The 12196-nt window shown below is 37.5% G+C and overlaps 1 protein-coding gene across 6 annotated transcripts in view; it reads left to right on the top strand.

Annotated features, from left to right (window-relative positions):
* Positions 1-12196, top strand: part of DMD (dystrophin) — a 2246075-nt gene that overhangs the window by 1195386 nt on the left and 1038493 nt on the right. The gene's annotated exons all lie outside the window — the stretch shown is intronic.

Raw genomic sequence — 12196 nt, 5'->3', positions numbered from 1 at the left:
TTCTATGTCATCATAGAGCACCAAGCTGAGCTCCCTGTGCTATACAGCATCTTCCCACTAGCTATCTATCTTACATGTGGTAGTGTATATATGTCACTGGGACTTTCTCAGTTTGCCCTACCCTCTCCTTCCCCCCGAACCTATTTTCAGAGGAGGAATAGAGATGCAGATGTCCCATTATTTTTTTGAGATCAGATAAACATGGTAGTTTGTGCACATTTTATCCAGTATGGTAGCTTATACAATAAGAAGTTATTCATTAATAATTGACAAAGAAAGTCCCTAGGAACATATGAATAAAATAATGCTTGCTTTGAGTCTAGTACTGGCTCCATCATCCCTCTTGAGACTCCTTTGTTTGCCCTAAAAGTGAAGAGCTAGTATAAATTTAAAATACCATTTAAGGAGCCATTTGGCACACTTGAAGTTTTCATCACACATATAGGGAGATATAACTGGGAAGAACTTTTCCTTGAGGTCTTGAAATCCTATAGACTTTTGCAAAGTAAAGTAGCCTAAAAACGGCTAATTTCAGGCTGAGCTGTAATTGAGAATGCTTTTTTTGTGAGGCTGAGAGAGGTAGTTGGAAGGAAAATGAGGAGAAAGAGATGCAGGTTAACCTCAGAGACTGTTACAGAAAAGAGGTGGAAACATGATGTTTCAGAAAAGGAGAAGTTACGTAAATGAATGGAAGTAATAGAGGAGCAGATTTCTTAGTTTTGTTTTTTTCTACAGAATAGAATACTTCCATACCTCATAGACTGCTGGAGGTTTTTTTCAAAGAGACTAAATGATCTAATGGAGGAGGTCTAGGTTTCTGACAGGTAATCATCTAGTAAAAGATTATAGAATTAACATGCATCATATAATTTCAAAGGGATATACTGTACATGAGATAACTCTATGAGCTCTTAAGCTGGAAAATAATACAACTTCTTCCCAGCAAATGTAGTAAATGAGAAATATTAAAACATTATATTGTTCTTCTTGCTCCCTTTGAAGTACTGGTTAGATGTGATCAGCTGGGTTCTCTGGGAAACAGACTCTAAGATGGAGTTTAGTATGCAGGATACGTACTGGGGAGGGCCTTTTGAATCAACACCTATGAAAGGGAGGGTTACAAAGTGGGAGTGGACAGGGAGAGAAATTGAGTAGCAGTGCAGACCAAATAACAGCCTGGGAAACAAGCAAGCTGACATTTTTTTTTTTTCCAGCCAGCAAAGAGATAATGAACCCAAATAGCTTAATAGGCAGCAAAAGTATGATCAGCATGGTATCAGCTTTTCCCTTCACATGCCCCACAGATGACACCAAAATGAAAGGGACCAGATGCAAGGGAACACAAGAGGTAGAGCCCTCTGTTACTGAGAAGCCAAGTTTCATTCTGCACTTCATGGTGGTGGTTTAGCCGCTAAGTCATGTCCAACTCTTGCATCTCCATGGACTGTCACCCACCTGGCTCCTCTGTTCATAGGATTCTCCAGGCCAGAATACTGGAGTGGGTTGCCATTTCCTTCTCCAGAGAATCTTCCCAACCCAGGGATCAAATCCGCATCTCCTGCGTTGGCGGGCAGATTCTTTATTGCTGAGCCATCAGGGAAACCCCCATTCTGCAACTAAGCAGTTTTATAGCCTGAAGATATTCTTTAAAGGGAGGTGAGGCAGAGAGTCACATACTGCTGCTACTGCTAAGTCACTTCAGTTGTGTCTGACTCTGTGCAACCCCATAGATGGCAGCCCACCAGGCTCCCCTGTCCCTGGGATTCTCCAGGCCGGAACACTGGAGTGGGTTGCCATTTCCTTCTCCAGAGAATCTTCCCAACCCAGGGATCAAACCCATATCTCCTGCATTGGCAGGCAGATTCTTTATTGCTGAGCCATCAGGGAAGCCCCCATTCTGCAATTAAGCAGTTTTGTAGCCTGAAGATATTCTTTAAAGGGAGGTGAGGCAGAGAGTCACATAGCTTACTGTAATAAGAAAAGCAGATGAGAAAGTCCCCTATGGCAGCCTCCCTCAAGAAACACACACCTCTTTCAAGATTGCTTATCTTTCCATGTTCTAGGAGGATCACAGAGCATTCACCAGAACTTAAGTTAGTCTAAAGTTGAGCTTGTCCATTGTAGCCTATGCGGATACTTGCAGTGTCATTGGGCATGTCCATGGAGCTATTTTCCAACACATGGTTAACCACATGGGATGCTCTGAAGCTAGAATGGCCCTTCTGAGTCGTCCTGAATTGGGCTGAGATAACTGGGCCTTTATACTCCTGCATTAATCTGTCTTCCTCAGAAAGGGAAATGGGACTGAACGTCCCCTTTAGGGTGTGAATGCTAAAGAGAGTCTGCCAATAGTACTCCCAGCTGCTGAGGCAGAAGTTCTCCATTGAAGGGGAATCAGAATAATTCATCAGTGTCCTCTGCAGTACGTAGTTAAGCCATTGTTACCCCTTATGAAAACACTGCTCATTGCTAAGTAATCATTTTTTCAGAATTTTTAGGCCATCTTAAAACTTATACATATAATTAGATATTTCAAATATTGAGGAGAAACATGCACTCTAATTGTTACAGAAATGAACATACTCCAAGGGTTGGTTTCTTCTGGGCATTTACATAATTTTATTAAAAATATCAATCCATTTTTAATTAGCTGTTTTTAATAGGCAGTTAAGCTAAGATATTATAAGCCATATATTAGGGTAATGGACATTTACCAGCTGAGTTAAGTTCTTTAATTTGAAAATGCTGACAAACCTTTATCTGTAATTATAGCAACACTGTGATACAGAAGGAGTACCTCTCTTTGTTGTTTGCAACCCTGTAATTCCATATGCCTGGAAAAGAAAACAATCCATTATTAGCCAAACAGAAGTTATACTGGGCACTAGGTATTACTCATCTCTTTTCCAGATTTGAGTCATATTTTTAAAAATCAGAGTGGTAGCCAGTTAATAACATACATTTCTTTTATATGGTGAGATTAGAAAGAATAGTTCTCCAGTTTGCAGTGGCCTCTGTGCAAACACAAGCAAGTCTTTGACCATTATGAATTAGTTAAACAGTTATTCTTCATCCTTCAATCCTATAATTTTTCACTCATCATGTCAGATTAATTATTAGAAGGGTTAGAATTCAGGATTCAGCAAATACTTACCAGACACCTACTGTAGGATGTGCATTCTTTGGGACATTGGGTATATGGCAAATAACAGTGAAGGGAAGGTTTGTACTTTCATGGAGTTTATATTCTCCTGTGGGCAGTAGAAAACAAAAATAATTAAACTAAAAAAACGCAAAGATACTTTAAAATAGGGTAAAATAATAGATGGCGACTGGTTTGCATTGTCAAGGAAATATTGTCTATGTATTATCATTTGAACTGAGATCTGAATGACAGGAAGGGACCAGCTATGTGACAATCAAAACGAACAATATGCTAGCTTGGGGGGGCACTAATGCAAAATGTCTTGAGTGAGGATGAGTTGGCATACTCATGGAATCTTAGCAACAACAAAATTTCAGTATATCTAAAGCATAGAGGATAAATACTTTGGAGAAGTAGGAAAAAACCAGTTCATACAAAGCCTTGTTAGTCATGGTAAATAGATGTTATTATGTTTGTGACATCAAGTGATTGAAGAGTGTTGACATTCTGACTGCATATAGAAAATGGAATGTAGGGTGTGATAATGGAATAAAAATGTCAGTCATTGAATTTAGTGGTCCATATGAGAGATAATTGTGATTTGGACAGGGATTCTCATAGTGGAAAGACTAAAGTGACAGATTTCAGATTAGAAGTCAACAAAACTTTATTGATAATAGAAAGAAAGAGATCTCATATGTTTAACCTGAACAGTTATGATGGTGGTGTGACCATTTATTGGGTGGGGAATATATGAGTAGGAACAGATTTCTAAAATACATATCAGAAGACCTAAATAGACATTTCTCCAAAGATGGCCAACAACACATGAAAAGATGTTTAGCATCACTAATTCTTACATAAATGCAAATCAAAACTACAATGGGGTATCATTTCACACCAGTCAGAAAGGCCACCATCAGAAAGTCTGCCAATAAAAAATTCTGAAGAGGATATAGAGAAAAGGGAACCCTCCTACACTGTTGATAGAAATGTAGATTGGTACAGACACTATGGAGAACAGTATGGAGGTTCCTAAAAAAACTAACATTGGAGTTACCATATGATCCAGCAAACCCATTCCTGGGCATATATCCAGAAAAGACAAAAACTCTGATTTGAAAAGATACATGCACCCCAGTGTTCATAGCAGCGCTATTTACAATAGCCAAGATATGGAAGCAACCAAAGTGTCCATCAACAGGAGTGCATAAAGGAGATGTGTGTGTGTGTGTGTGTGTGTAATATTACTCAGTCATAAAAAGGATGAAATATTGCCATTGGGAGCAACATGGATGGACCTGGAGATTATCATACTAAGTGAAGTAAGATAGAGAAACACAAATATTATGCGGTATCACTTACATGTGTAATCTAAAACAAAATACAAATGAATCTATGCACGAAACAGAAACAAACTCACAGACATAGAAAACAAACTTATGGTTACCAAAAGGGAGAGGCGATGAGGGATAAATTAGGAGGATAAGATTAACAGATACACACTGCTGCTGCTGCTGCTAAGTCGCTTCAGTCGTGTCCGACTCTGTGAGACCCCATAGATGGCAGCCCACCAGGCTCCCCCGTCCCTGGGATTCTCCAGGCAAGAACACTGGAGTGGGTTGCTATTTCCTTCTAAAATGCATGAAAGTGAAAAGTGAAAGTGAAGTCGCCCAATCGTGTCTGACTCTTCGAGACCCCATGGACTGCAGCCCACCAGGCTCCTCCGTCCATGGGATTTTCCAGGCAAGAGAACTGGAGTGGGATGCCATCGCCCTCTCCGAACAGATATACACTACTATACATAAAATAGACAAACAACAAGGATTCTGTATAACACAGGAAACTATATTTAATATCTTTTAATAACCTATAATGGAAAGGGATCTGAAAAGTGTATATATGTGTGTGTGTGTATTTAAAAGTATGTATATGTATATATATGAGTGTGTGTTAGAAAAGAATTTTCCTGTTGACATGTTAACTTGGGGATGTTTATTAGACATCATAGAGTAAATGTTGAACAGGCAACTGAATATGAATTTGGATTTCAAGGAAGAGCTTGGTCCTGGAGATGTATATTAAGGAACTGTTAAAAGCCACAACATTAGGGATCTCCAAGAGTAAGTGTATAGATAAAGAAGGCAAATGATCTCAGATTCGAGCCCTGAAGCACTCAAATATTTAGAATTGGAACAAGAGAAGGGCATTCAACATAGAATACTGAGAATTAGAAAAATCAGGAAAATGTGATAATGTGGAAGACAATAGAAGAAAAAGTCTTAGAGGAGGAGTGAGTGAATAGCAGCATGAAATGTGCCAAGAGGCTCAGTAAAATAGAGGAGTAATTGGATTTGCCAACATAGAGTCTTTGGTAATCTGGACAAGAGTAGTTTCAGTAGAATGGAGAGATGGGAAGGGCCAGAGAATAGCTTGATTAGATAATATGCGGTTGAAAATTAGATAAAAAAATTATAGATAACTCTTTCAAGTTTTACTGTGAAGAGACACAGCAGAATAAGACAGTGATAAATAGAGTTTAGAATGATGAATCTCAATCTGATGAGTTTAAAGAGTTAGCAAGGAAATTTCAATAACTTATTTTCCCCATTAAAATGATCTTCAAATATTTTTAATCATTTCCATCTTATATTCCAAGATGACAAATTTATATAACTTTTAGAGAATTGAAAGAGATATTAAGTTGTTAAGATACATGAGATTAATAAGGTAATAATTACAGGATGTTTTCCTTTAGTTGAAATATACCCACTCAGCCTAATTTTTTAAAACTTTAAGCATGTGTAGTATAAAAGTACAGTTTGATGAACTTTCACAAGCTGAACAAACTCTTGTAACCAGCACTGAGATTAAAAACAGAACCTTAGCAACACCCCAGACATTCATTAGTAACTCCTTTCATTCATTCATTGCTATAGTCATAGCTAAGTCCTATCATGACTTCTAGCAACAGTTTAGTTTTAGATAGAGTAGTATCTATATCTATTTAAATATATTATTATCTATTAGTATCTCTATCTATTCATTAGTATCTATATCTATTTAAAATAGGTTTTGCCAGGTTTTGAACTTTATATAATGGAATCAATTTAATCTGACTTTAAATATATAAATGGACATCACAGGGCATTCATTGTCTTCACTAACAATAACACTACCCCTTTGCCTCCCTCCTCTTTACACAAACTTAGACATACTTTCTCATTTCATTATCACAGAACATAGTGATTTTCATACTATAGCTTATTACTGTTCCTCCCTACTCTATTTTTTGCCAAATACTATTGATTAGTCTTAAAGTACACTTTGCAGTACTCCTACAGTAAAATCACGTAGGGAGCTCATTAATAATACAGATCCCTGATGTGTTTTATGTATCTGGGAGTGAGGCAGGAAACACCCTACTCTTTCATGCCCCCGTAATGTAATAATGTCTTCCTAAAGTGCTCTTTATTGGCCTTCATCTTATGTTTCCTTTATAGCCCAAACCACAAATTTCATGAAATCATCTGAAGTCTCACCAGAGGTAATCACGCTGTCCCCTGTCTAGCTCTATTAAAGAACTGATCTCCGTTTGTCTTATATCACAGTTACTTGCACACCTGTTTTGTCTTCCTACCCAGGTTATGATCCTCAGCAGGGCCATCACTGTGCATGCCTTTGTATCTCTCATAGCACCCAGCACAGTGTCTTGTGTAGAGTGAACACTAAATAGCTATTTGTTGAATGGAATCCATAAACACTAGAAAGTCATTGCTTCCTTAGAAAAATTGAAAGATTAAATGTAGAATGCCAAAGGCTCCATTTTTTCTGTTGAAACATGGTAGCTAGAAGGATAGGAAATCTATGGATATAGGATGATATATCTGTAGGAACTTAGAAGACAAGCAACAGTTTCACAAGAATGACTTTGTTAGAATTTTATTTTTTCAGACAGCTGTAATACCTCAATAAATAAATCTTTGGCAAAAAAAATAAATATTTCCGTGTTTACTCACCAGTGCCCTAATTTTATTTGATTTGTTCATAGTAATGATTTTAGTAAAAGCATGTAAGCATGTGAGAGAGTGTATGTGTCTGTCTTTTAATTGTTATATTTTTCTTCCATTATTATTGTAGAACCTCTGCACGTATCCTTTGGACTTGAGTAGTTTCTTCCATTACAAAATTCTATACGTGGGAGAAATACTTTTACAGGTCATATTTAACTTTATAAGTGGACCCTCTATCTTTTTTTTTAAGTGAAAAAAAGAAATGTTTACTTACCATTAAAACTTACTTATGCTTAGTTTGAAAGAAGTGGAACAGAACAATGAAATAATATGAATTTCTCTATGTTTCTAATACTAGAACTTTCTCTGAGCAGTTTTGTACCTTTACTGTCTCCTCTCTTTTCATTGCCTTTTCTGTTTACAGTCTACTCAAAAATCCTGTGAAAGCAGAAATTGCCTGTTTCTGTGATTTCATGACAACATAAGGATGGGAATTTCAATTCTGTTACTAAATTTCCAAAGGTTGTTCCAGTTAGTTCTCCTCCCCCATTTATGTTTTTTTCTTTCCTTCTCTTTCCATAATTGAACTCTTGGGGTCCAACTAGAATCTGATTGTCCTTTTTATTTTTACCATCTTGTGTATGCTTTCTCTTAAAGTAGGAATTAACAGACTTTTCTATAAAAGACCAGATAGTAAATACTTTAGACTTTTTCCAGCCATCCAGTCTCTGCTACAACCTCGCCACAATGCTATTGTAGTATGAACACAGCCATAGAAAATACATATGAGTTTTATTCTTATAAAACATTACACTGGCATTTGAATTTCATTTAATTGTCATATTTCAAAATATTAAATATTTTTATTCTTTTGATTTTTCTCCTAGCTATTTAAAATGTGAAAACCATTCTTAGCTTGTGTGTATAAACATGGGTGGAAAGTGGGAATGCCCCATAGGCTGTGTTTTGCTGAACCTTTGTTTAAAATGAAGTATCAGTAATCACTCTCTTTTTCAAAATATTCCACTAATATCCCTTTTTATTCATCCTTTAGGTAGTGAGTGTAATTTTTCATCATTCCACATTGCCTTTTGTTTTTTTCAGTTCAGTTCAGTTGCACAGTCGTGTCCGACTCTTTGCGACCCCATGAATCACAGCACGCCAGGCCTCCCTGTCCATCACCAACTCCCGGAGTTCACTCAAACTCATGTCCATCGAGTCGGTGATGCCATCCAGCCATCTCATTCTCTGTCGTCCCCTTCTCCTCCTGCCTCTAATCCCTCCCAGCATCAGGGTCTTTTCCAGTGAGTCAACTCTTCACACGAGGTGGCCAAAGTACTGGAGCTTTAGCTTTATCATCAGTCCTTCCAATGAACACCCAGGACTGATCTCCTTTAGAATGGACTGGTTGGATCTCCTTACAGTCCAAGGGACTCTCAAGAGTTTTCTCCAACACCACAGTTCAAAAGCATCAATTCTTCGGCGATCAGCTTTCTTCACAGTCCAACTTTCACATCCATACATGACCACTGGAAAAACCATAGCCTTGACTAGATGGACCTTTGTTGGCAAAGTAATGTCTCTGCTTTTGAATATGCTATCTAGGTTGGTTATAACTTTCCTTCCAAGGAGTAAGCATCTTTTAATTTCATGGCTGCAATCACCATCTGCAGTGATTTTGGAGCCCCAAAAAATAAAGTCTGACACTGTTTCCACTATTTTTCCATCTATTTGCCATGAAGTGATGGGACCAGATGCCATGATCTTAGTTTTCTGAATGTTGAGCTTTAAGCCAACTTTTTCACTCTCCTCTTTCACTTTCCTCAAGAGGCTTTTTAGTTCCTCTTCACTTTCTGCCATAAGGGTGGTGTCATCTTCATATCTGAGGTTATTGATATTTTTCCCGGAAATCTTGATTCCAGCTTGTGCTTTTTCCAGCCCAGCATTCCTCATGATGTACACTGCATGTAAGTTAAATAAGCAGGGTGACAATATACAGCCTTGACGTACTCCTTTTCCTATTTGGAACCAGTCTGTTGTTCCATGTCCAGTTCTGACTGTTGCTTACTGACCTGAATATAGGTTTCTCAAGAGGCAGGTCAGGTGGCCTGGTATTCCCATCTCTTTCAGAATTTTCCACAGTTTGTTGTGATCCACACAGACAAAGGCTTTGGCATAGTCAGTGAAGCAGAAATAGAGGTTTTTCTGGAACTCTCTTGCTTTTTTCATGATCCAGCGGATGTTGTCAATTTGATCTCTGGTGCCTCTGCCTTTTCTAAAAGCAGCTTGAACATCTGGAAGTTCATGGTTCACGTATTGCTGAAGCCTGGCTTGGAGAATTTTGAGCGTGACCTTCCTAGCATGTGAGATGAGTGCAATTGCGCGGTAGTTTGAGCACTGTTTGGCATTGCCTTTCTTTGGGATTGGAATGAAAACTGACCTTTTCCAGTCCTGTGGCCACTGATGACTTTTCCAAATTTGCTGGCACATTGAGTGCAGCACTTTCACAGCATCATCTTTCAGGATTTGAAATAGCTCAACTGGAATTCCATCACCCCCACTAGCTTTGTTTGTAGTGATGCTTCCTAAGGCCCACTTGACTTCACATTCCAAGATGTCTGGCTCTAGGTGAGTGATCACACCATCGTGATTATCTTGGTCATGAAATTTCCTCAATTCTTAAATTTTTAGTTTATTTTTGGCTCTCCTGGGTCTTCGTTGCTGCATGTGGACTTTCTCTAATTGTGGTGAGCAGGAGCTACTCTCTAGTTATGATGTGTGGGCTTCTCATTACAATGGCTTCTTTTGTTGTGGAGAACAGGCTCTCAGTGCACACACAGGCTTCAGTAGTTGTGGCATGCAAAATCAGTAGTTGAGGCATGCAGACTTAGTTGCTCCATGACATGTGGAATTTTCCTGGACCAGGGTTCGAATCCATGGCCCCCGCATCCACAGGCAAAATATCATCCACTGTATCACTAGGGAAGTCCCATCCCACATTGTTTTGGAAATACATTACACGTTCCAATGTACTAGCTGCTGGGGAATGCAGAGGAATTACACCTACTCTTCACTGGTTCTAAAATTTCATTGGAGAAGCAGGATATGTATATGAACAGATAAATGGCATCATGGTCATTGTTTAGAACTACAGCTCTTTAAATGATATGATTTAAGTAATGGATTAAATAACTTTTTCTAATCAAAAGGTAGCTTGAGAATTTTTCATATGCTTATCTAGTCTTATTTGAGGGGAAAAAGGTTACTACATAAGCTTTTATCTTAAAGTTTACTTTTCCCATCCTGATGGAGTATAATTGACCAATTATTTTTTGTAATTGATTCCTAAAGTAGTTGTGAAAACATTCTAATATTTTGTAACTTTGTATTATAAGGTCATGTAATAATTATGCCAATCTATGTTTGGAATAGGTAATTATAGTTAATGCTTTACTCTGTTTGGTGATGTTAAAATATTCTCAATCAGAACTTTAATATATGTATATCAACTCAAAATTATATTATTATATTACTTCATCATTTCAGTTAGCATGCATTTTCAAAACTTCATCCTATTATCCTATAAGTTACAAAATATCTTTGTCATATCTTTGTAACACTTTTGATTATCTAATATTTGAAAACTTAAATGTGTTGAGTAGGTACAACTAACCAGATCTTATTGCAAGTGGGATGATTGAGTTTTCTTTGTAGTCCTTCAGGAATTTTAGCCATAGTTTGAAATACAAATACATACCACATATTCTTAGGCAAACTTTCAAAAGGATAGAGTTGTAAAGTACTAATAGTTTATGCATGATTTGTAGTCATACTATTTATAATGTGAAATTACACATACATTTGTTGTTGAAGTGAATAAGTTGCTAATTTACCAGAAAACAAAAGAGTAAACCTAGAACATTTCTCAGGGCATCTTCCAATTCTGTGATTTATTGCTCATATATAGTAGTTTGCCAAATGACACCCTAGTGAACCAAGAATTAATGCCTCTTCCTAAGTAACTTTCAGTGAGGGAATGATGTATAGAAAGAGTAACAAGGAAACTTACACTACCATATGTAAAATAGGTAGCCAAGGGGAATTTGCTGTATGGCTCAGGAAACTGAAACAGAGGCTTTGTGTCAGCCTGGAGGGGTGAGATGGGGAGGGAGATGGGGGGGAGGTTCAAGAGAGAGGGGATATATGTATACCGATGGCTGATTCATGTTGAGGTTTGACAGAAAACAGCAAAATTCTATAAAGCAGTTATCCCTTAATAAAAATTAAATTAATTAAAAAATACTCTGTAGCATTTTGCCAATAAAGAAAACAAGCAATTCCTATCTCAGATTCAAGAATACTGGGGAAAAGAACTAAAAGTTTTGCTTCTGTATTCTTGCTTCAAGAATCCTTACCCATCTTGGCTCTTTGTTTAAGATATAAATGAAGTCATGGAATATTACTCAACTATAGAAACGAATGCATTTGAGTCAGTTCTAATGAGGTGGATGAAACTGGAACATATTATACAGAGTGAAGTAAGTCAGAAAGAAAAACACCAATACAGTATACTAATGCATATATATGGAATTTAGAAAGACGGTGATGATGACCCTATATGCAAGACAGCAAAAGAGACACAGATGTAAAGAACAGACTTTTGGACTACGTGGGAGGTGAGGGTGGGATGATTTGAGAATATAGCATTGAAACATATATATTACCATATGTAAAATAGTTGACCAGTGCAAGTCCGATGCATGAAGTGAGGTGCCCAAAGCCAGTGCTCTGGGACAACCCAGAAGGATGGAGTGGGGAGGGAGGTAGGAGGGACTTTCAGGATGGAGGGATGCATGTACACCCTTGGCTGATTCATGGCAATTATGGCAAAAACCACCACACTATTATAAAGTAATTAACCTCCATTAAAATTAATTAATTAATTAAAACACACACAAATGAGTGAAGTCATGAGTACAGTTTTATAATATATGAATTGAGCATTTTGGTCTTGTAATCTTTTTCTTTCATAGTCATC

The sequence above is a fragment of the Moschus berezovskii genome, chromosome X, assembly GCF_049115385.1.
Source record: "Moschus berezovskii isolate FMDL1 chromosome X, NW_MosBer_1.0, whole genome shotgun sequence".
Taxonomy (NCBI): Eukaryota; Metazoa; Chordata; class Mammalia; order Artiodactyla; family Moschidae; genus Moschus; species Moschus berezovskii.
Note: the sequence above shows the minus strand (reverse complement) of the source record. Positions and strands in the feature narration are given on the sequence as shown.